Source organism: Bos grunniens, chromosome 13, assembly GCF_055505025.1.
Source record: "Bos grunniens cultivar Pamir isolate PY7600 chromosome 13, Bosgru_T2T1.0, whole genome shotgun sequence".
Classification (NCBI taxonomy): domain Eukaryota; kingdom Metazoa; phylum Chordata; class Mammalia; order Artiodactyla; family Bovidae; genus Bos; species Bos grunniens.
This window is the reverse complement of record NC_141177.1, coordinates 48,699,493-48,724,266: the sequence shown is the minus strand read 5'-3', so window position 1 is coordinate 48,724,266 and position 24,774 is coordinate 48,699,493. Positions and strand designations below refer to the sequence as shown.

The following is a 24,774-nucleotide window of genomic DNA, read 5'->3' as shown; positions in this document are numbered from 1 at the left end:
ATCTTTTAAAAAAGCGACCACAGAATTTAGAGATGGTAATGTCCAAAGAATCTGGATTTTACTCATATAGACCTAGAAAGAACACTGGCTCGCCACTTACATTTAAATTTCTTGAGACTTCAGGTACTCATCTATGGGACTATGTAAGAGCTATTGTAAAGTACAGACAATGCCTAGCACACAGCCTACATCAGAATCAACAAACATTAATTCCTTTCCCACAGTCAATAAACATTTCATGTTTAGAGATTACCTTTCTAGCACATATGCTTGGAAATCTTAATCAAAGGATGGGAAAAGGCAAGATCTTCAATGGCAAAACATGCCAGTATCTTTATTCTAATCACTGAAAATCCTGACACACCACTGAATTCAGCCAATACTTTCCCTTCTCACCCTCAATGAAGAGCTTTACTTTATTTATAGTGGTCATTGACATTTTTCTAACAGCTGTTGCCTTCCATCTCATAAGGGATTAAAAAAGAAAGGAAGAAGTTGAACAGCTTTATAACAAACTTTTAAAATTGTGGCAAGTGTATAAAAATGGTGATATTTTAAGTATTTTTTTCAAATCCCATTGGAAAATATCACTTGTTATTGACCTAATCACATCAAGAATGAAAAAACGGGGCTAAGAGTCAGAAGACACAGAATCCAGGCCAGACCCTAGAACCTGCTTCTTTTATGATCTTGAGTAGCACATTTTTCTTTGTGAGCCTAAATTTCCTCATCTATTAATAGAAAAGAAAAGACAAGCCAAGTTCATTGTAGAGAGTGCAAAAAGGAATTAAAGGAGGACTTCTCTGGCGGGCCAGTGATTGAGAATCCACCTGCCAAAGCAGGAGACATGGGTTCAGTCCCTGGCCTGGGAAGATTTCACACGCCACAGAGCAGCTAAGCCCATGTACCACGACTATGGAGGCCCTAGTGTCTAGAGCACGTGCTCTGCAAGAAGAGAAGCCACTGCAGTGAGAAGCCTGTATATCACAACTAGAAAAAAGTCTGTACAGCAATGAAGACCCAGCACAGCCATAAATAAATAAAATTTAAAAATAAAAAATTAAATGAGATGCGTGCGAAACTATAAAAAAATTACTTAAGTACAAGATATTATTTTCAATGATCATGGTCATTGGTTCCTTCTTTTAATATGAAAATCAAGAGATAACTAGGGGGTAAAAACTGTCAAATATCAAGTCACTACTCTTCTCCTTTTTAGACTTATTTGCTCAAAAACTTCCCAAATTACCACTGAAGAGATTTCTCCACAAGTAAAAGGAAATGCAGTAATAAGAAAAAAGTTTGAGTAACTTTTCTAAGACTGTATTACATAAAGCCCAAGAAATTAATAAATTTTGGCTTAACACTGGGCCAAACTTTCCCCCAAAACCCTGTTAGAAAGTTAAGAAACAGTGGTAACATTATACCTCAGTAAATCTATAGAAAGTAAAGAAAAAGAAAGGAAGGTAGGACAGAATGAAAGGGGAGGGAGGGAAGGAGGAAGAAAAAAGAAGAAAGAAAACAGTGGGAATAGCGATTGGAAGATATACACATTAAAACAGCAGCAGAACAGAAACAGTCTTTCACTGAGTTAGACACAGATCTGGGACAGTCAACATCTTCAGCAAAAAGCAGACAAATACTTGAATCCTGTTCTCCAAACCAGCATGGACTTGTGTGCATGCTAAGAGAGTGTGTGTGCTAAGCTGCTTTAGTTGTGACCAACTCTTTGCAACCCTATGGACTGTAGCCCACCAGGCTCCTCTGTCCATGGGATTCTCCAAGCAAGAATACTGGAGTGGGTAGCCATGCCCTCCCCCAGGGGATCTTCCCTACCCAGGGATCGAACCCATGTCCTTTAAGTCTCCTGCATTAGCAGCAGGGTTCTTTACCACTAGCACCACTTGGGAAGCCTCACAGTATGGCAGTATGACATTAGTACCATTTATTTATTGGCTCAGTGCACTGGAAGGTCGATGTACCTTGCAGTCAGAAGCCCTAGGTTTAAATCGCAATCCTGTCACCCGCTACATAAGTGATTCTGCCCAGCTCTCCACCCCTGTGAGCTTCCATACTGCTCTTCTGTAAAATGGGAATAACACTACCTACTTCAGGTGGTGTGATTCAGTGGCATTAGTGATGTGAATGTGTTCTCCACATAAAAACACTCATATAAGCTTGAAATCTCCTAAATGTAAATGATTATTCATGAGAAGTCATATGCATAGCACTTTAATGGCAACTTTCAATATTCACTGAAGAAGGCATTACTCTTAGCAAGAGCTGTTTGTCCTACCAGATGATGAATGATACTTTCGAGAATAATGGTAATAATAGTAGGAAACCCATCTGGAGAATAATTCTCTCAAGAATTCATCTGTTAAATTGCCTCTATCGATACAGAAGCTTAAAAAATATTAAATCCACAGGTATCCTTGTATTCACCTACGCTGAGTGGCGATAACTAATTCGTAAGCCTAAACACAATGGGGGCAACTCCTCCACAGCTCATCAACTGTCCCCAGTTCTCTCTGGAATCGAAAACAATGGGGAAAGCACTGGGAAGTGTGACAGCAGATAAAGCCGAAAAGCCATTCTGGGTTCTGGGGTTAACTCTCAGCAAGCCGTGTGGAGCTGGCAACCAAAGAGAACAAAAAGCATGGAGGAGAAAAAGGTTTGGGTGATGACTATGCAAACACAGCGGCTCAGTCAGTAAGAGTTTGCCTGCAATGCGGGAGATCCAGGTTCAATCCCTGGGCTGGGAAGATCCCCTGGAGAAGGAAATGGCAACCCACTCCAGTATGCTTGCCTGGAGAATCCCGTGGAGGGAGGAGCCTGACGAGCTACAGTCCTTGGGGTCACAAAGAGTCGGACACGACCAAGTGACTAACACTATGCAAACACAGCGCTTAACTTTGTGAAGGGGACTTTTAGCTGACGTGGGAAGGGATGGAGTAGAAAATGGAAGCAACGGGCCAATAAAGAGTTGGCCCTCTTCGCCCACGGGCTCCGCATCAGGGAATTCAACCTATTGCAGATCCGCATATGTAGGATCTCATGGATTTCATGTATGTGGAGCAAAAAATATATGTGGGCCTGTAAATGTTAGCTTCCCAGGTGGTGCTAGTGGTAAAGAACCCGCCTGCAATGCAAGAGATATAAGAGACACAGGTTCAATCCCTGGGTCGGGAAGATCCCCTGGAGGAGGGCATGGCAACCCACTCCAGTATTCTTGCCTGGAGAATCCCGTGGAGGGAGGAGCCTGGTGGGCCATAGTCCATAGGGCTGCACAGAGTCAGACACGACCGAAGTGACTTAGCATGCAGGCACAGATATTAGTAGCTCTACCATCCGATAAAGGATGCTACTACTTGTAGCTAGAACTAGTGTCTGTGCTCAAAATGAAAGGGAAAAGTTTTCTACAATAAATCTGCAGTTTTCTTTAAGTTCCCCACCCCCCCCAAGAAGCCTAGACATTAGGGATGGAACTAATTTGTTCATGGAAAAAAAATAATAAAGTGCTTTCACTGCCTGCTGTAACTAACTTGTGCTTTCTTCCAACTCTGGGAGAACCAAGTATAGGAAAAAAAAAAAAAAAAGCCATGTGATGAAAGGCTTTTAGTTTTTTTAAAAAGTGATGAGGAAGTTTTTTTAAAAAACACACAGATGTTGGGTTTATATAAATAATCAAGTGAAACATTTTTCTACTGTGTAATTTTCCTGTCATGCATCTAATATGCTTTTCTTTTTCCTGGAAATTCAACATCAGAACTTTATGATGATGATTGTTTTTCAACAGATAATTGGATAATTCTGGGGTCAGAATAAGAATATAAACATATATATATATGCAAATATATATCTACATATCATACACATATATCTTATTTAAAAGTCTTACATCAAATTCATTATGAGGAATGGGAAGGAAATAGTCTAACACTACTTGAAGTAAGTTCTCTCTATATTTGGGTTCACAATCTATCAATTTTTCTAGGAATGTAGTGCACAGAAGCACAAGAACATGTTATGGGGGAGATGAGAGTACACTTCGGGTGTAACAGGATGTTATTAGCCTTATTCTTAGAGCTTTTGGACTTACAATCCAATAGACTAAAAATACAGCTTTTCACAAAAAAAGCCTGTTTCCCTTCAAGTTTTCAAGCATGGAATTTCCTCCTCACAGCACACAATTCAGGAACAGAGGACTACCTTTCTACTTACCCGGCTATCAAGGGCCATGTCTGAAACAGAGACACAGACCTGGGGCAGATCATCCTTGTCAGTTTCTTCTTAAGCCCGAGAGTGATTCATCCTGAGAAGGCTGCCCTGGGTCCGCACAGACTCCCTCTGACAGAAAGCAGGCCCAGCTCTCCTTTCAAGCCTCTACTTTTCTCCAAAAATAGTAGGTTTTGCCAACCTGCTAGCCAGTATTCTTAAATCACAACCAGGCTTTTATCAGAAATACCAACGTTTGATCCTTGAAAAGCATTCAAGATAAGAGCAGTGTTGCCTACACCACACTGGATGTGAAGATGAGACTTCTGAGAGCGGCTTCAGGCACACAGATCGCCTCCAACAGATGGGGAAGTCCCTCTTCCCTCCAACAGGCCTGAAATAGAACCTCTTTCCTCCCCCAGAAACCGCTGAAAACAGCAAGGCAGACACTAGAGGCTGCTGGCTGTGACACACAGCACCAGGAAAAGAGGCTGCTCGCTGTGGAGGACAGTCCCTCCCGAGTGACAATAAGCCTGGCAGCTAGTTTCTGCAGAGCTTGGCACAGGGATAAGAAAGCCTCTTTAGAAACACAGTTGGCAAAACACTGAGTATAAAGGACACTCCGAGAAAATGTGTAATTACAGACTCAGAATCACTGTCTGGACTACATCCCCACCATACATCCCTTAGAGGACAGCGGGGGTCGTCTGCACCCCACCGGACATCCTGTAGGCACACCACTCTCCAGGCTTCCTTCTTCCTTCATTATATGCAGTGGTGCAGATGGCCACAGAAGGAAAAGCCAACCTACAAGACACTGATATGGTTGTCTCCTTGATTAAATAAAGTTGATGGCTTGGGATCCGAGTTCACACCCAGACTCTACTACTTACTGTCTTGCCTCATTTGGGGTACTTAGCCTGTGAAGGCTTCAGCTCAGAGACGGTGCTGATGAAAAGTTGCACTGCATTTCAAGCCTCAGCAAAGAGCCCGATACACAGTCCCAATCTTCCATACTGCTGTAATCAACAGCATCACCGCCCCCACCAGTGCATCCTGTGTGCCCCGTTACACCCGGAGTGTACTCACATCCCTCCCACAACATGTTCCTGTGCTTCTGTGCTGGCAGACCCATCTCCAATTGTAAGCCCCATGAGGTCAGGATTGACTCTATAGTCTCAACACCAAGCCCACACACACACGTGCACACACGTATGCGGTTAACAGGTATTTGCTGACCAAGTCAGTGAATGAACAGTCCACTTGATGATTTCACATCTCGTTTCTACATAATCCCAATTTAAAAAGCCTTTCCCCAGATGTTAATATAGATGGATAACTAGATTAAGTGAACTGAACCTGGTAACCACATTGAGATGCCGCTGGACACCAATTAAAGAGCATGGCTGAAACAAAGATCCTTTGCTCTGGATGAGTCTGTAGGAATGTAAGCTCCTATCCCAATGCTTTAAGCAGGCTCCCCTGTCTACCAGGGCAAGAAAACTGGGCTCCTTTTTAATTAGGAAGATCTATACGCAAACTTCATTTTGGCATAGAGAAGCATCCTTTCCCTTTGTTTTGCAGAATTAAAAAAAAAAAGTGGAGAGCAAGATGCGAGGGCTCCAGAATTCATGGGGATCACCACTGAGCAGGAGCCGAACCCCAGAAACTCCTCCTGCAGCCCTGTTCCAAGGCATCCTGTTCCACTGCCTCCCAACAGCCAGCCTGCTCCATCCTGACCCTGAGGATGCCTCTTTGTGACCGAAGCTTTGGAGAGAAAAATAAAGAGTCCCAAATCGGGGTGAATCTGTGAAGGATCTCCCCGGACCTCCTCTCCTGTGTATTTTCACAGATGCAGGATCATAGCTAGGAAGTACCCAACATGACCCTCTGGAACAGCACAGACTCAAGATGACCAATCTTTCAGGATTTACACAGAAACAGACTGGCCACCCAGCACAAACTCAACTTCCTTTAAAGGTCTTTCAAAAGTATAATTTGAAGTGGGGGAAAAAAAAAGCAAACATTAATTCTGTTCTGTGTATGTACAATGTCCATTTTCAAGGAAAAAGTTATCAAAACACAAGTTCATGTTTCAGTGACTTCCAAGGTGCTGCCATGGGAAAGGGAAGCCAAAATAAACCTCAAAACCTTTCCCCCGAAGTTCAAGTCTTTCAAATGCCCTCACCAGACCAGTTTCAAGACTGGTGTTTCCAAGGTTCCATTCCAAGAATCATTTTAGTTACAAGCCTCAAAATAAAAACTGTAATAGTGCATATAACATATGTCATGATTATCCCCAATGCAAATGACGGTCAAACAGGACTGGCTGACGATAAAGGCAGCAGGGCCTGTGAAGTGTGGGTTAAAACAAACAAATGAGAAAGAATCTATTTCTCAGGAAGCACCATCACAGAAGGGGAGGAAGGATTAGTTGAAAGAGGCTAAGAGAGTAAATTTCAACAGTGCTGAACACAAGAAATGTGTCATTATGCGTGGTGATGGATGTTGACTAGATTTATTGTGGTCATTTCATAACACAAATATTGAATCGTTATGTTGTACACCTGAAGCTGGTATGTCAACTACATCCCAACAAATAAAAATCAAGAAGGTAAAAAAAAAAAAAAAAGGGTGGGGTGGGAAGCACAGGAAGTGAGAAGGAAAACGCAGGACAGAAACAAAGCCATGCCCTGGGAGGCCTGGGAAAGTGCACACACAGAGGGGCCGAAACAGGGCCGCAGGATGAGCCAAGGATCGGCCATCAGCCAGAGGAGGAAAAGCCAGCAGAAGCAAGCAGCGAGGATGGGGGAGAACTCACCCCATGTCAAAGGGCAGGCTGCACAGTGGGGGAGCAATTAAACACCAATGACAGATGGAGATAAGGGCATTCCAGGCAAAGTGTCCCTAAGACACCTGAAACCAGCGGCTGTGGGAGGGGCTGGGTGACGGCCACAGACCAGGAGGAGGGCAGCGCATCAGAGAGAAAAGGAAAAAGGTCTTTTAAGGAGAAGGCAGCCAAAGCTTGGGGTGTGGGGTGCTGTTAGGAGGCATATGGGAGCAAAACTGTGTCCGCACAAGGAACTCACCGGCGTGGGGCAGTCTTGAGCCAAAAAGTGGCCCCTCATGGCTGCATCCTCAAAGCTCATCACCTTCTTCCTCCTACAGGGAAGCAGCTATTGCATCCAGAGCACTGAACGGGGATGAAACACTCTGAGATGCAGTTAACGTGAAATCACCTTCTGAAAGGAGCGGGGCTAGCTGAAGAAGAGTGACACGTCCACTAGCCACGCTGGGCCTCTGTGCGCGCGCAGGCATGCACGTGTGTGCTCATTCAGGACAGGGAGGAGGGATGCCCGTGTTAGAAAGCTTGACGGACCTAGAGGTGATCATACTAAGTCAGAAAGAGAAAGACTAATACCATGTGATATTATTCATATGTGGAATCTAAAAAAAAAAAAAAGATACAACTGTACTTATTTACAAAACAGAAATAGACATACAGATAAAGAAGACAAACTTATGGTTACCAAAAGTGGAAAGGGGGGCAGATAAATCAGGAGTTTAGGATCAGCAGATACACACCACTATATTTAAAATAGACATCCAACAAGGGCCTACTGTTACAGTACAGGGAACTCCACTCAATATCTTATAATAACTGCTAACGGAAAAGAAGCTGAAAAACAATAGATTTATATACGTGTGTGTATAACTGAATCACTTGCTCCTTTTATACCTGCAACTAACACAACATTGTAAGTCTACTATAATTCAATTAGGAAATAAAGGAACAAAACAGAAGTTGGCAACTGCCCTCAAGAGCCAAGACTTGAAAACAGAACATGGTAAGTGGACATTTATAACGTGCAGAGAAGTGTAATAAGGAAAAGAATTATTCCAGAGAAAGAACCCAGTGAGGACCATGCAGACAAAAGACACACAATGAAGTCTCCAGAAGGTGAGGACTTGTCCTTTAGTTTCAAACAAGTTGATCCTTTCAAGACTTGATCAGCAAGGGCACGGATCTTTGAGGCAGCCTCTTATTATTCTAATCCTAGCCCAGGCAAAGTTCTCAAAGGCAGAGCCGGTTTCCTCTTTCGTAAAATACACCCCACACCCTTGAGGCCTCCCCCTTCCTGCCACACCAGGTCATCAGCTCAGAGACCCAAACACAGTTCTTGAGGGTCTCAAAATGAAATGGCAGCAAAACCAACTGAAAGCTGAGATGCTGTCAAAAATCTAAAATTCCTGTGCAAAAGAAATGAAATAAAAGATGTGTGGGTGTGTCAATGGAGCCCTGAAGGAGATTAAAGGGCTTAGAACTGTGGGTCTAACTTGGCAATTAATGGGTCGCTGGGAGAGTTGAAGCCACAGTGGGTGCCGGCACAAAGATGAGCATCAGAATCAGAGGGTTTTATTCATGAGGAGGGCATGGCAACCCACTCCAGTATTCTTGCCTGGAGAATCCCATGGACAGAGGAGCCTGGTGGGCTACAGTCCACAGGGTCACAGAATTAGATATGACTGAAGTTGATTTAGAGTGATCACAAGTGATCAGAGTTTATTTTAAAATCTCTCCTAGAACAAAGGGACTGAAGCTGACTCAATTCCTATAAAGCACTGGATTTATGCTTGTAGCTGCTAGAGGTCATTCGTTCACCTCCATTCACAGGAATTAGGAGGCAAGAGGCTTTTAAGTGGGCTTCCTTGGTAGCTCAGTTGGTAAAGAATCTGCCTGCCTGCAACGCAGGAGACCCTGGTGTGATTCCTGGGTCGGGAAGATCCGCTGGAGAAGGGATAGGCTACCCACTCCAGTATTCTTGGGGTTCCCTGGTGGCTCAGACAATAAAGAATCTTTCTGCAATGCAGCAGACCTGGGTTCCATCCCTGGGTTGGGAAGATCCCCTAGAGGAGGGCATGGCAACCCACTCCAGTATCCTTGCCTGGAGAATCCCCAGGGACAGAGGAGCCTGGTGGGCTACAGTCCACAGGATTGCAGAGAGTCAGACACAACTGAGCAACTAAGCACAGCACGTGCTTTTGAGTGCTGGGCAGGAGTCAGGGAACTGGGGGGCTCCAGTAGAGACAGGTGTGTCTACAGGCACATGCAAAGCCTTCTCTTGTTAGGATATGAACTCAATATTTGATCAACCTTATCAAGCCTCTCCCATCTTCCTGGCCTCACACCCTCCTCCTTGGCTTTATTTGAGCAGACATGGTGACACCACCAACAGGATTACACAGAAAGCTCTCTGAAGAGGCACCTTCACACACACACACACACACACACACACACACACACACACGCTGCCTCTATTACAGCCCTCACATTGTACTTGTTTCTGTCTGTTGTTTCTGACCTGGGAGTCCATCCACGGCTAGACCCAAGCCCTTTTTCATCTTCAGGTTCTCCAGGCCGGCTTGCATGTAAACACTCAACCTAAGATGCACTGAAGTAAACCAAAGAGCTAAGTCATCTTGGGTAAGTAACAACTTCTTGGAAACTCCAGTTTTCTCAAGGATAAGATAAGGGGTGAGGGCAAAGCACAGACTGGCTCTAACAAATGCAAAATACCCTAAATCTTCAGAAAACAAAAGCGCACAGTCAGGACATACATTGTAACTTTTATATATTTCACGCAACAGAAGAATATATATGATTAACCCTGATGAATATGGCAACTTAAAAAATAAAAAAACCCACTTAGTTTTACCATGCGACCTGTTTCTTTGTTAGTTACCGAAATACAAAAGCAGCCTAGGTTTTCAGGAGGGAAAATCTATATACATGGTGGTCATCCTCAAAAAAAAAAAGGTATGGGGAGGGGGGAATGTTAATTCTGACATTTCCTTTTCTCCCCTGAGACCCTCTATCTGGAATAACATTGACATAACAGAAACAAACAAGACTCTTTACAATGGCTACAGTTTAACAAAGGCGTCTATGGATTTTTACCTTCCTGGGTTTCTGCACAAAAGCAGCAAATGTAAGCACAGTTGCCCCAGCAGCTGGCAAGTTCTCTCCCATACGCGAAGAAGTTGTGGAGCAGCTGGGGAATGCAAGATGCTTTTGAACAAGCTGCTATGTGATCCAAAATAAGGCTGCCTGTTCATCTTCCCCACAATGGAAGCGACAGCCCAGCGCAGGTCTGGCGCATGCCCCGCAGCTGCTTCTTTCTTCCGCCCTGGAAACTCAACAAGTAGCTACAAATGAAGCGAGATGCACAAAAGGGGAGAAACCTTGCTGCTAACCCTTTGCACGCCATCCCCTGGTTATAGACACGCAGCTCATTCACACCCAAATGGAAAAATCCATGTACGGCTTTCAAGGGCAATCCCACCCTGGACTCCACTCCATGCCCTTCTTGGTAACAACTTTCACTATTGGGTGGCATTTAATAATGTTATAAGGTCTCCAGTCCTTCACCCAGGATGCTTATTTAAAAGATAAATGCAAAAATCAAGAACTAGGAAGCAGCAATGTTCAGGAGGCTTTCATCAACAACTTGACATAGTACACTTAAAAATAACTATTTCTCCACTTGGCTAAATCGAAAATCTTCCAAGTTTTGGGGTTTTTTTTTACCATATGAAATAGTTATCCTGGATGTTCACTCATTGTGTAGCTTAACTGGACGTAACCAGATCCCTCTCTGCCACCTTCCAAATGTTAGTTTGGCAATTTGGGCATCATATACAGTTGACCATATTTGAGCAAACAGTTTTAAAATGTTTAAAACTCTCCTCCCTCCCTGATCAATTCTGTGGCTCATCTTTAAACAGACTCCAGAAAATGTTCAATTTTCCAAGTATATTCCAGAAAGTATTCTATTTTCCCGCTTGCTCGGATCAGGCCAGCACAATTTTCACAGACATAGAAATTTTCTTTAGCGTTGTCAATGGCTAGTGAAGGCACAAAGAGAAGACCTGCTTCCTTTTCTCCAGCTTGTTTGGTGGTTTTGAGGGCTTTTTTTTTTTTTTTTTTAAGTCCTGTCCTCTTGGCCACGGGATACTGGCTTTGAATTTAAAAAGAAAGAGGAATAGCTGGAACATTGGCCACAAAATTACACAGTGGTAACACGAGGAGGAAAACCAGGCGGTTCCAGAGCTCCTTGTAAATTCTTTGGGCGACTAGACAAAGTTTTCCATCATTACCACCCCCACCCCCAAGACAGACACACACGTAACACTTGCTGACAAAAAAGAATATCTAAGTGCATTACCTTGCTGTATGAATGAAGAAGATCAAGTTAACTCTCAACTATTGTACCTCTCCACACAAGGGAAGAGAAGATTCTGTTCTCAAACCTCATTATTAGTTAACACTTGTTGAGCGGCTACTATGTGTTAGGATCTGTGCTACTAAGTGCCTTATACAAATGATCACATTTAACCCTTGCAGCTTGAAACCAGGCAATGCTATGATTGTGGTGGTGTTTAGTTGCGAAGTAGAGCCGGACTCTCTTGACTGTGGCCCTTGAGGCTCCTCTGCTCATGGGATTTCCCAGCCAAGAATACTGGAGTGGGTTGCTATTTCCTTCTCCAGGAGATCTTCCAAACCCAGGGATCAAACCCACGTCTCCTGCTTGGGCAGGTGGATTCTTTACCCTTGTGCCACCTGGGAAGCCCCAGCATTACACACCAATAGACGTGGAGGCAGCAGAGGTAGCCGGCCCTTAATCATCATGCCTCGCTGTCTGCACAACTGGCAGTGCCCTAGGATATTCTGAGTCAGGAATGTCATTCCAGGGTTTCAAACAACATTTTTCTCTAAGACAACACACTTTCAGTACACTCAAGACAACACCACCGTCTCATATCATAAACTGGAGTTCAATAAGGCTTAAAGATGTGATGATCTCAGATGCCTAACAGGAATTTCAAAGTCATAACCTACTAGTTATGACTTTAATTAATGAAGGTTGGTGCATTTCCAAGGCAGACTTCATTTTAAACACACATGGCAGCAATGTCAAGAGCTTAGATGGGGTAGGAAATGCAGCCCTTTTCCTGCAGGAAGGCCAACGGAGCTGCGAGCTTCCTAGACAGAACTCCTAAGCCTAGGCCCACCTGCCTAAAAAGACGCCTGCAGAGGCAAACCGCAGCTGTTTCTCCCTCTCTCTGGTGCTGTCAGATGACTCTAAGCAGTTTAGTTGTCTTCATATACCTTAAGCTTTAAACTAAGAGTTGGGGGAGTTCCCTGGTAGCCTAATGGTTAGGGTTCTGGCTTTCACTGCCAGAACCCATGGGCCTGGGTTAAATCCCTGGTTGGGGAACTGAGATCCTGCAAGTTGCTCTCCGTGGCCTAAATAAATAAACTTGGTTTAGGGGAGGCCCTGAGCCACACAAAAGTCAGCCACAGGTGAAGTCAATCTAATCCTAATAACTAACACCATCAAACCGAACCCAGGCTTAGAGCTTGTACCACTGACTCTGCAATCACCGATCCACGCCTCTCGAGGGGCAGCCTTTGGCGTAGGAACTATGACTAGGAAACGAACGGTACTCTTTGGAGCGAGACAGACTCTCGGTGCTGGAGACCTCTTTGAACCTGTTTCCCTATCTTTACGGTAGAAGTCATCTTTCTGCGGGAGGCTTAAAAGTGAACGGTGACGATCCTTCCTAAGTGGACATAAGAGTCTCGTACAGAAGGCCTTTCCCTACTTCAGAAGGGAGTGGCGGCAGATAAGAAAACATGAAATCTATCCATAGATTACGGCGGGATTCGGTTTCACACCAGAGCGGAGCGCCCCGGGTTTCTCCTGGGCAGCACCTCCTCTGGCGTCCTACTCTCGGGAAGCGTCTGTCGCACAGGGAGATAGATGCTGCCCCTGCCATCCCAAGGACAGGCTTGTGCCTAAGTCTGGGGTTTGCACGCAGTGACCACAACCTCGGAGGAGGACAGGAGCTCTCCTCTTTCTCACCGCCGTCCTCTCCCCTCGGCGGAACTTCCAATTACAACAAACCGTCAGGACTGCACCGGAGCTGTAATGCCGACGCCAGAAGCGCTTAACCTCGCACCTGACCCAGATTGCCGCCTGAACTGGAGCCGCCGGGTCGCTGCCTCACAGTAATGCAATTACCGCCTTCTGGAGCTCCCCTCAGGGTACCGGGAGGCGGCCGCTGTCACCCCAGGACTAAACCCCTCCCTTCCGGGAGCCTGCGCGGAGGGGCGTGGCCCGGCGGGCTGGCAGGGCGCGCGGCGCCGGCACTTCCCACCGCTGGGGCGCGACCCAGGGACCCCGAGGAAGGCGCCCGGGGACAGCTGCTGCCCTCGCCCTCCGCCCAGGCGGTGAGACAGGGAGGCCAGCAGTGTCGCAGTTCTGGGCACACGCTTGTCCCTCCCCGGGCCGCCCCTTCCTCTCCCCTCCTCCCCGCCTAACGGGCCGCCTCGCTAACTTCCAGAAACTCCGCGGAGGGGAAGCCTGAGCCGGCCGGTGCCGCGGGGCGGCGCGCGCCCGGGCGCGCCGGGGACGGAAGTGGGTGGGAGAGGCTGCCGCGCCGCGCCTTTGTTGTTGCTCCGGGACCCCGCGGGCCCCCGCTCCCGGGAGCGCCCCATCGCGGCGGTCCGGGGATCGGCCTCCCCCTGCAGCACCGCCCCAAGCCCAAATCTAACTAACCTCACCTCCAGCCCCCGGGGGAGGGCGCGCCACGGCGCGTCCTAGTGTCTGCCCGCCGGAGCTCTGCGCGGCTGATCCCTGCCCTCGGCCACCGCGCAGAGGGACGCTCCTCACCTTCTTTCCGAGCTTCCCCCAGACTTCCCGGGGCACAGCTGCCGCTCCCGGCCCAACAGCCGCTGGGCAGCCCGGACTCTCGACAGCGCCGCGGCCACTCCCTGGCTGCTTTCCCAGAACGAGGACCGGGTCCCCCTCCCGGGATGATTCACAGCTCCTCACCTGGAGCCTCACTCGAGTGCCCTCCCTCCTTCGGCCGGCGCGGCGATCGAGAGCGGGCGCCCTCTGCCGGGCCACCGGCCAGAGCTTCCCCGGGCCGGAGCGGGTCGGGAACATGGAGCCCGGCCGAGCGCAGGGACTCCCGCGCCTCCCACCGCGGCCACCCACGAGAGTAGGAGCCAGCGCGCCCGGACTGTCCCGGGCCGTTATGCGCGAGCTGGGCCCGACCCCGGCCCAAGAGGACCAGGGCTGTCCCTGTGCCCCGGGGCCACTGCGCGCCCCACTCGCGGCCCGGCCGGTCCAGCCCTGCTCCCCGGAGGCGTCCTCAGGAACCCACCATTAACCGCGTGCGCAAGACGAGTTTTAAAAAGCCCTGGAAAGTCAGTTTTACTGTGTCAAACAAAGTTTGGGTCTTGATTCTCAGTAGCCCTCTTCTGCCCGAATTAAAAGGGTCGGAGGAGAGGGTAGTGGCCTTAGCACATCCCTGAGTTCTAGGACTCGGAAGACGCTTGGGGCAGCTTCAGGGACAGTCGCAGTCCCGGGGGACCCCGAGGTCGGCCGGCGTGTCCAGCCAGGGGGGAGTGGCCTGGCCAATGACTCGCTCTTTCGCCCGAGTAAACACTTCCAGCAGGTGAGCCTATCCGTCCCCCCCTACCCCAGATACTGGGTACAACTTTGGAGAGGGGCCAGGAGGAGCCGAGAGGGCACCCACGCGCGAGGGTCCGCGTCCCCTGCCCAGCGGGTTCACCCGCGCGCCCGGACTTCCCGCACTCACCTAGCCGGCGCGCTCGCCCACCTGCCTGCCGGCCGCCGGCGCAGAGTTCCCCGCGGTGACGAGGGTGGCGGGGGCGTGGAACACTGGTCCTTGCGCGAGCTGGCTCTCGGCGAGGGGCTCAAGAGGGTCTGTCCGGAGCTCCGTCGCCACAGCTGCAAGAGCAGACGAGTTGCGAAGAGGGTCAGGGCCCAGCGAGCGCCTCCTTCCCCGAGAGCGGGCGCGCGAGTCCCGGAGCGGCGGGCGGGCGCCGGGTATTAATTGTAGGGCCCCCGGGTGTCGGCCGCCGGGCGCTCTGAGTGGCTCGGACCGCGCGCCAGGCCAGCCGGGCCTGGGCGACCCACCCCCTTGGCGCGCACCCGCTCCTGCCGGGGAACGCGCGCGCGCGCACGCGTCCGGCGGCTCCGGGCCCCAGGGCTAGCCGCGCTCCCGGGGCTCCAGACCTGCTGCCTCTCTGAGGCCGGAGGGGCGTCACTGACCTTAGAGACCAGGAACTGGAACTCCGAGTGTCCAGTCGATCCAGGGATAAAACCCAACAAGGTGTGCGAACCTTGTAGTCACAGGCGCTCCGGGCCGGCTGTCAAGGAGACCGTTCTGGCCCCTCCAGTCACAACTGTGAAAGTCACTTCACCCTCCGACCTGCGGGTCTAGACGAAAGACCTTTCCTTTCTCCGCCCGCCAACGCAAGTGGTTCTCATACTTAACTTTCGCTGCTCAGAATCCTCCGCCCACCTCCACCTGAGATTTGTTGAAACACTTGTCGCGAAGCCCCGCCCCATTTTCCGATGCTTTACATCTGCCAGGGCGGAGAACTTGGCTTTTCTAACAAGTTCCCAGGTGATGCTGAGGCAGTTGCGAAGATTAAACGAGTTAATAAAGTTCGTGGAGTAGTTGGTAATCTGTAAAGCAGTAGGTAAATTTAGGTTTGTGAAATCCACACTTGCTATTCGTCTGTTTCACTAGCTTGCGTTGGCATGTGATTTCCATCCAGCCCCTGCTGCTTTTCCTCTGAGTGTTAGACTCTTTCCCTCTTGAGTAGGAGGAACACCATAACACCAAGTTATGCACAGCAGCCCCCATCAGGAGAATGAAAGGTGAGTGTGTTATTGATAGTTTTCTAGGGCTGCCTAGTAACTACCACAGGCCATGTGGCCTGGACCACAGAAACTAATCTTTTCACAGATCTGGAGGCTGGAAATCCAAGATCAGGTGTCAGGAAGATTGGTTTCTCCTGAGGGCTCTCTACTCGGTTTGAGGGTAGCGGTCTTCTCTGTGCTTGGCATGGTCTTTTTTCTACCTGTGTCTGTCTGTGTCCTAATCTCTGTTAAAGACACCAGTCATAGTAGCTGACAGTCCACCCATGAGACCTCATTTTAAGTAAGTTACCTCTTTATAGACCCTGCCTGCAAACACAGTCACACGCTGAAATGCTGGGAGTTAGCACTTCAGCAGATGAATTTGGCAAGGGGTGGGGGACCACAACTCAGTCCATAACAACAGTGAGCTTCACTGCCCCTAACACCCTAGAACAGAGCTTGAGCTTCAGCCTCCCCTCCTCCCTCCTCATCCCTCTGCCCTCCCCTGGAGCTGATGTGCATGTGGACTCAAGTGCAGTCATTCAAAGCTGGAAGGACTCAAGGCCCAATAATGAAATAGCCCTCTTAGCTCAGGGTCCTCAGAAATACAATCAGTACAACACTCCAGTGTGTCAAAGGGATATAGCAGAATCTATGAGCAATTTGGAACCCCCTGCCCACCAGGCATTTCAGAACCAGCCCTTTATAGTTTGTTAATGACTGAGTAGAGAATCACCCTTACCTTCTTCATTCTGCCATTGTTGGAGCTATACCCTCTGCCTGGCACCTGTGCCATCTCCAGAAGTCTCCTGAAGGAGGGACTGTGTTGGATAAATACAATAAAGACTCTCCACTTCTCCAGCTCTCTGGTGGCATTTAAGCTAGGAAAAACTGGAAGAGCAAAGACAAGGCAACTTGTGCAGATCCCAGGCTCACCAGAGCCAGCTGATCTCTAGCAAATCAGTAATAACCCTGAATCTGGGGCCTTCTCTGAGCCTTATTTCCAATCTTCTGCTGGTTTGATCTTTGCCTGAGGCTTCATCTAACACCAGGCTAGACTGCTCCCTAATCACCATATGCAAGTGGCTATTAAAATCAGTCTGGGCACTCCAAACTGGGCATATCCAGCACTGAACTCCCTTCCCAAAACTTTGTCTCCCCACCCACATCCTCCTGCCAAGTGGTTAGCACAGATGCCCATCCGAGACTGGACCTGCTTTAAGCCACTGGCCACTGTGTCCTTGATGCCTCACAGAGGGCTCCCTGCTTTTCCATTCCCACCACTATCAGCCCAGTAGGATCCTTTCTACGCTCTCTTCTCTGGGTTTCTGCACTCACCCCCTTACTAGACCGGCTGCCCCAACCTGCTTCTTGGCCAGCATCATCCACACTGCTCTTTTAGGGATCTTTCAAAACCAGAAACCTCTTTATCCTGTTAGTGGGTTACCTTTAGGTTTCAGGAGAAAATTCAAGCATCTTTGTTCACTTCCTTCTGAAGGCTCATCTCTGACCATCTCCTTATCAGTGCCCTTCACTGGAGTCATAGGGACCACTCGCTCACAATGCCTGCAGACTCGAGAGGGCCCCTACTCTAGAAACACAAGCACCTATGACTCTCTCAGTCTATGGGGACAGTGTCACTCCTCCTTTAGCCTCCGCTAGAGAGTCACCAGGTCTAGGAAGTGCACCCACTCCGTCCTGAATTAGGGAGCACCCCAGGGCACATCACAGAACTTAGGACACTGACCAAGAGTCCTGGGTCTTCTGCATCCTCTGTTAAACCATGAGGTTCTGGACGGCAAGAACCCTATCTATCCATTTTTGTACGCTTAAGTCTAGACTGGACTGGATGCTCAAAAATAAAAGTTTGCCTTCAGGAATGAATTAATTCTTAGAAATTCAGAGGATTTAGTCAAACTTGGCATCTGTTAGCAAGTATTTTATTTGGAGAAAGCTTCACTTTCTCTGACAATATTTGTGAACTTCCTGCTTGAATTATAGGTTCATTCTCTAGAATCTCTAATTAACTTCTATGCTAAATACCCAGGGTACCTCAGGGATTTTCAAGCTGCTGGTCTCGAAATCAATTTTGTGCATAAAGATGAGAATTTTTAAAAAATGAAACAGAATTCGAATTTAAAAATACTTGAGCGTATCCTGTCTAGTAAGAGTTAGTATTGTTTTCATGAAATTTTTGTTAACTATAATTGTGAGTTGTGTGTGTGTGTGTGTGTACAGGGTTATTGTGTCATCCAATTTATCCCTCCCTGTAGGTCTTAGTTAAATGCTAATTATCTTAGCAGGGCTGGAGTTGGGCTCACCGGACGACACATATTTATAGAGACAATGGAAAGGGGAGTCATAAAGCAAAGGACATTTTCTGGAAGGAAATTCTGAGCCAGGTTTTTAATCCAGCAATTGGCCAGTGGAAAGTAAAACATAGGGCTCTTTCTGCACACATTAGGTGCCACATTAATGCTATGATTGACTGGTCTGTGTGTGGAGATATGTGTGGGAAGTTCTCTTGGCTGGACTCTGTCAAGGAGTCATGAGAAATGAGATCAGTGACTCGGAGCAGAGGAGAGAGGCCTGGGTTGTGGCCAGACCTGGCCCCGAGGTTTCCAGACATGAGCAGGAGGTGCTGTGACATGGGATTTCTTAACCTGGTTTTCATCACAAATGTTCCAAGATCAAATGTTATGAAGTTAACCTTTGCTGAAATAAAAATACCAATTTCCCTGGGTTAGAATGGGAGATGTAAGTGCTCAAAGCAATGAATTCAGATGAAAAGTCGAATTTTTCTCATCTCTGGTAGCTGACTCGTCTGGAAAGTCCATGGAGAGAAGGGCCAAAATGCGATAGGATTATGTAACAGGGAGAAGTAACAAGTGGCCCTGATAAAACTATAACCTTGAGAGTTCTGCCAAATATTTCCATCCATATTAAATGCCTTTTACTGAGGAACCTAGATCCAGCCCACAAACATTTAGAAGACAGTGTTCTCACTCCCTAAAGTTTAGAATCTGTAAAAGAAGGTTGCTGTGTAAATAAAGAATACACATTATTGCTTCTATGTTTTTTCATTGCTTAAGTCATTCTGATCTGAACAGATGAAAAGAATAAATACTTGGGCCAGCAGGATGTAGACAAGATTTGGGGAAGGTTGTTAATCTTAAAATTTTTTTTAGATTTCTGATTGAGGTAACCTTAGTTTATAACATTGTATGTTTTATGTGCACAACTTTCTGTTTCTGTTTTGATCTACCCTGCGATTCATGGGGTCGCAAAGAGTAGGACACGACTGAGCTACTGAACTGAACTGAACTGATCTGCATGCTCACCACCAAAAATTTAGTTTCCATCAATCATCGTACAGCTGATCCCTCTTACCCCTTCCTCTCTGTTGTCTGTATCTACATGTTTGTTTTTGTTTGATTTGTCTACTTGTTTTGTTTGTTTTTTTATATTCCATATATGAGTGAAATCATATGGTAGTGAGATAAGATTTTTAAAAAGAGAAACAAATAGACTGGACCAGAGATAGCCAAAACTGTAATGAAAAAGATATTCTAGAGGACAATCTCTATTCTCTTGCTTCTCAATAGAAATACAGTTAGCCACAAATATTATAGAATTATATTTTAGATTTGAAAGATGGACAAAATCTGAAAGAAATCACACTGTAGCAAGCATGAGTTTTAACAAAACTTTAAAATGGGTTCCAGATTCTTCTTTCAGCTTTTTAAAACACACACACACCCCAGGATGTGTTGGAAAAAAATGTGGTTTCAAAAAATTCCTGGGGACTGAAATATTCTTTGATATTATTTGTAACACTGGCCAAGTCTCAACCATCTACACTAACTAGATGGGTGTTAGTTGAACTTTTCCCCTAAATACAGAGAAGATTCTTTGTTCACATATCACCCTCCACTCCTTATTCTGTGTAATTTTATAAGTAATAAACTCTTCTTTAATTTCTTGAAAATTACTGGTGGTTTGGGTGCCAATAGGAGTATTGGTAACTAAAATAAAATGTTGTTTAGTTACTGGTAACTAAAATTACTAATAAAAACTGAAAATATAGATGGGGCAGAACTAGTTTAACAGAAGTTGCTAATTTCCTTCAAAATAGTCCATTTTCTAGTTCATCACTGTATTTACCTGCTTCTCCATCCTCTGAGAGTTGCAGAGCCAACCTGCTTGGATTCAAAGCTGTGTTACCTTTGAATTACTTTTAACCTCTCTGTTCCTCAGTTTCCTTAGCTATAAGTTGTGGGTAACAAGAATACTCCCTTCTGAAAACTTTTATAAAAAATTTAGACAGTGTGATTGATAAGGGGTTAATATCCAAAATATACAAACAGCTTACACAACTCAATATAAAAATTAAAAAAAACTAAATAACCCGATAAAAACATAGGCAGAAGACCTAAATAGACATCTCTCCAAGGAAGATGTACAGATAGCCAACAGGCACACAAAAGATGCTCAGCATCACTAGTTATCAGAAAAATGCAAATCAAAACCACAATAAGTTATCACCTCACACTGGTCAGAATGGCTATCATCAAAATGTCTAAAAGCAACAAATGCTGGAGAGGGTGTGGAGAAAAGGGAACCCTCCTACACTGTTGGTGGAAATGTAAATTGGTACAGCCTTATGGCGAACAGTATGGAGGTTCCTTAAAAAACTAAACATAAAGTTACCATATGATCCTGCAACCCCACTCCTGGGTTTATATTCAGAAAAGACAAAATCTCTAATTTGAAAAGATACATACACCCAATGTTCATAGTAGCACTACTGACAATAGTCAAGATATGTCAACATAAGAGTCCATCAGCAGATAAATGGATAAAGAAGATATTGTATATATGTGTTCTCAGCCGCTCAGTCATGTCCAACTCTTTGTGACCCCATGGACTATATAGCCTGCCAGGCTCCTCTATTCGTGGAGTTTTCCAGGCAAGAATACTGGAGTGGGTTTCCATTTCCTACTCCAGGGGATCTTCTGACCCAGGGATTGAACCCACGTCTGTTGTGTCTCCTGCGCTGGCAGGCAGATTCTTTACCAAGGTACCACCTGGGAAGCCCATAAAAGAATGAAATGATGACATGGTCAGCAACATGGATGGACCAGGAGATTATCATACCGAGTGAGGTAAGTCAGACAAAAGCAAATACTATATGAAATCATTTATATGTAGAATCTAAAAAAAAAAATACAAATGAATCTATATACAAAACAGAAACAGACTCACAGACATAGAAAACAACCATATGGTTATCAAATGGGGTAAATTAAGCGTATGGGATTATAGAGACAAACTACTGTACATAAAGTAGATAAGCAATAGGGAATTATATTCAACAACTTCAAATAACCTATAAGGGAAAATAATCTGAAAAAATATATAACTGAATCACTTTGCTGCACACCTGAAACTAACATACTATTTTAAATGAACTATACCTCGGGTTTTTTTAAATGCACATATTATGTGACCCAGAAATTTAAATGAGAAAAATAAAATTTAGGATAATCCCTCCAGGATGGTAAGTTGTTAATAAACGGTGACTATTTTTCTTAGTTATTATACATGAAAACTTCACCCATCTTTCTCTTAGTTCATCACTTCTTTGCCCGAGAACCACTTTGGGTCTTGTCCATGTTGTCAGTAGTCTGGATGCTAGGATGGCCCCATCTAGGCATCATCTCAAGCATTTCACTTGTTTGTTGCAACAAATGTTTCAGCTCCTCAGGCCCTGTGCAGGACCTCAGGAGAAATCAATAGGCCAGCATCTCTGTACTTGCAGTAACAAAGGAAACAGTTACTATTTGTCATCACCAACAGGTAGAGTCTGACGATGCCTGAGTTTGTTTGTTTGTTTAATTTAAAAACACCGAGTCTTCACTGCTGTGCGAGGGTTTTCTCTGGTTGCAGTGTGTGGGCTTCTCATTTCAGGGGCTTCTCTTGGTGTGGAGCACGGGCTCAGTAGGTGCAGTGCATGGGCTCAGTTACCCCATGGCATGTGGAATCTTCCCAGACCAGAGTTCAAACCTGTGTCCCCTGCATTGGTAGGTGGATTATTAACCACTGGACCACCAGGAAAGTCCCTCAAATTATATTTATATATTGCCTTTCCCAATAGGTGGTACCCCTTGAGGGCTGATTCTACTGCCCTGACTAGATGGAAATTTACTTTACCCTGGGTTTCCTTTCTGGAGTAACACCCAAGATCCCTAGGGTTGTTTGATGACACTTTGTGCCCTGTCATCTGCTGAGACCCTCAGTGTGCCTCTCAAAGCTGATCTCTACAACCTCTGACTTCTAGACACACGAGGGGCTAAGCTCAGGAATGGTGCCTTGGTGCTTGGATCCAAGCAGAGACACAAGACATAAAGACAGAGCTGCCGGAGGGGGGACCCACAAGGGGTTAAGTCATGACAGATGCATAGAAATTACCCGGTGAAGAAAGAAAGAATACCCCAGGGAGACATTCTATTAGCATGTCAAGAGTATCACACATGAATTATTAGCTTCATTCTTCTACCAGCACAAAACCACCTCGGTGGCCTTGCAAATACCATCCCCCATCCTGTATCATGGGTCTAGCAATGGGTCCTGCTTCCACTGGGCGATGAGAGCTGATTGCTTCACAACGAACCCTGAGCTCGTCCACCCCCCACACTGGTGCTTGTCCAATAGCGATGGACCTACCACTCCCCAACACCCATCTGTGCTGCTTTGATCCTGAACTCCTTATAAATTCAATCTCACCCCGAGCCCATATGCCTTAATTTAAGCCCTTTCCCTCCAGTTATATTCCTGGCGAGGCAGGAAACAGCCTCATGTTGCTGGTGATGGAGATAAGACTCCTTCCTTCCAGGAGTTGGGATCTTCATGCCTTTGTTGTATCAAGGAGCCACTGCAGAGAGCAGACATTTTTTTTTTAATCACCCCTCCCCCCAGTTTATTAAAAACAGGCCTTTGATGCTCCTTATCAAATCTTACAGAACTCTAAACCAGGGCTTTATTTCATATGACAGGATGAAAAATAAGTAATCCTCCCCTTTGCCTTGAACTAGAACAACACAGGAAATAAAAGACTAGCCACGCAGTCAGAGGCCTGCAGAGCCCTTTCCTGGTGAGGATGTAAATCTGAGATGTGTCCTGGACTCTAACCTGATCTGCTTTGGAGAAGATGATGTAAGAAAAGGCTTAAAGAAACCCAACTCCAGAAGATGCAAGCCAAGAGGCTTGCTCAGCTGGGACAGAAAGTGCAACGGATCCATGCAAGCGGGTCACCCGACCTGATGGAGATCATAGGGCCTTGCCTACCAGGCTTGGACACAGTCTGTTGTGCTCGGCGGGCACAACCAGAGGGCTCACGGTCAAGTGACACGACTGTCTTATGACCCGGTCCTGGAAATTGTGGTTAAATCCCAGGGGCACATCCCTCAAGGGGGCTCAAAGAGAACCAGCAGGAAATCTGTGCCGAAGATCAAAATCTGGGGTTAATCGCTGGTCTTAAGAATAGTGTTTTCTTCCAGACAGTGTAATAGATCTTCCTAAGAGATTAAGGCAACAGCTGCAGAGCTGGCCAGGGACCTGTCTGTTTTGCCAGGGCCCATGGCTGGGTTTTGGGGGGGGGGGGTCATGGCCAGGCTGGGTGGTGGACCTTAGGCATCATGCTCACCTTCTGATTGCTGCTGCTACTGGGTTCTTGCCACCCCACCCATCCATGGTGCCAGTTATCTAGACTCTCCCCTCCCCTACCCACCACCACCCTTCATTTCTCTAGTTAATAGTCAGAGAGTATTGGTTAGGCTGCTCTCAGCTAAAAGTAATAGACAGTTCTTTTCCTGTTAGTTTAAAGAATGACACTCCATTGTGGGATATGCAGAGTGTTTTAGGATTCGCTCAGTTTGGGGGCTTTAAATCTGTTTCCCTGTGGGCTCTTTTTGCATGCTTCATCCTCAGGCTGGGGGCAACAAGATGCTGCAGCTGTTTGCAGACCTCATGTCTGTGCTTGACAGTATCCATGAGAAGAAAGCAAAAGTCACTCCTGGAAGCTCTTGAAGAAGACAGAGAAATGACTTTCCCCTGAGCCCCCAGATACTCGAAGCCTTAGTTTGTATGCCATTGGCCCCAATTACATGTGCTCTTTCATAAATCAGTCACCAGCAAGAGATGCAGAGCCCCCCTTGACCAATCAGGCCACCCTGGTGTGGAGGACATCAGTCACATTCCCCTTGAGGCCCCATGACTATGGGGGGAGGGGAGAGACCTGGACAAAACCAAAAAAAGGGATGGGAAGGCTGCTGAGCAGATGGTTACGGTGTCCTCTGCCATAGGGTATGTATTTATTATAATTTTAAATAATAAAGTTGTGGTAATCATTATGCTTTCTCTCAGTATGCTGTCTCTCTGCCTTCTGGCACACGACACTGTTGACCTTCTTGACCGCCTGTGACACCAGATCTGGCCAGTGAGCTGTGAACTGAAGTGTGTGTGTGTGTCGTCTGGGCCAGAGCATGTTACTGCCTGCTCTAGTTTCTCCAGGCAGTCCTTTCTGCTGCCCCCCAGAACCAGGAATGGTCCAGACAATGGCTGCCCCATCAACCTTATCCGGGAGTGAGGATAGTGCAGAGGAGCAGAGCCTTCAGGGCCCTGCAAAGGACAAGTGTCAAGATAAAGGAAAAAAAAAACCAACACAGTTCAATACTTGGAGAGAATTTGTTAGTCAAGCCAAAACCTGATGTGTTTCTCCTATTCATTACATAATAGCTTATATTTACTGAGT

General features: G+C 46.5%; 1 protein-coding gene and 1 pseudogene across 43 annotated transcripts in view; one reads left to right on the top strand and one right to left on the bottom strand.

The window, feature by feature from the left end:
- Positions 1–15,609, bottom strand: part of SVIL (supervillin) — a 256,217-nt gene extending 240,608 nt beyond the window's left edge. For 22 of the 42 annotated variants that reach the window (XM_086333936.1, XM_086333952.1, XM_086333949.1 and 19 more), the window contains exons 1-2: positions 15,366–15,609; positions 14,890–15,041 (exon numbers count right to left, since the gene is read on the bottom strand). The gene's annotated coding sequence lies outside the window, so the exon portion shown is untranslated. Of the gene's footprint in view, positions 1–13,242; positions 13,393–13,846; positions 14,096–14,889; positions 15,120–15,365 lie in introns of those variants that run through there. The other 20 variants (XM_086333929.1, XM_086333940.1, XM_086333962.1 and 17 more) reach the window with 7 other exon arrangements.
- On the top strand, positions 13,846–24,373 carry LOC147360951 (uncharacterized; annotated as a pseudogene). The gene is made up of 3 exons (XR_015140053.1): positions 13,846–14,745; positions 20,970–21,127; positions 23,952–24,373. The product of XR_015140053.1 is annotated as an uncharacterized LOC147360951 (transcript).
- Positions 24,374–24,774: the final 401 nt, after the last annotated feature.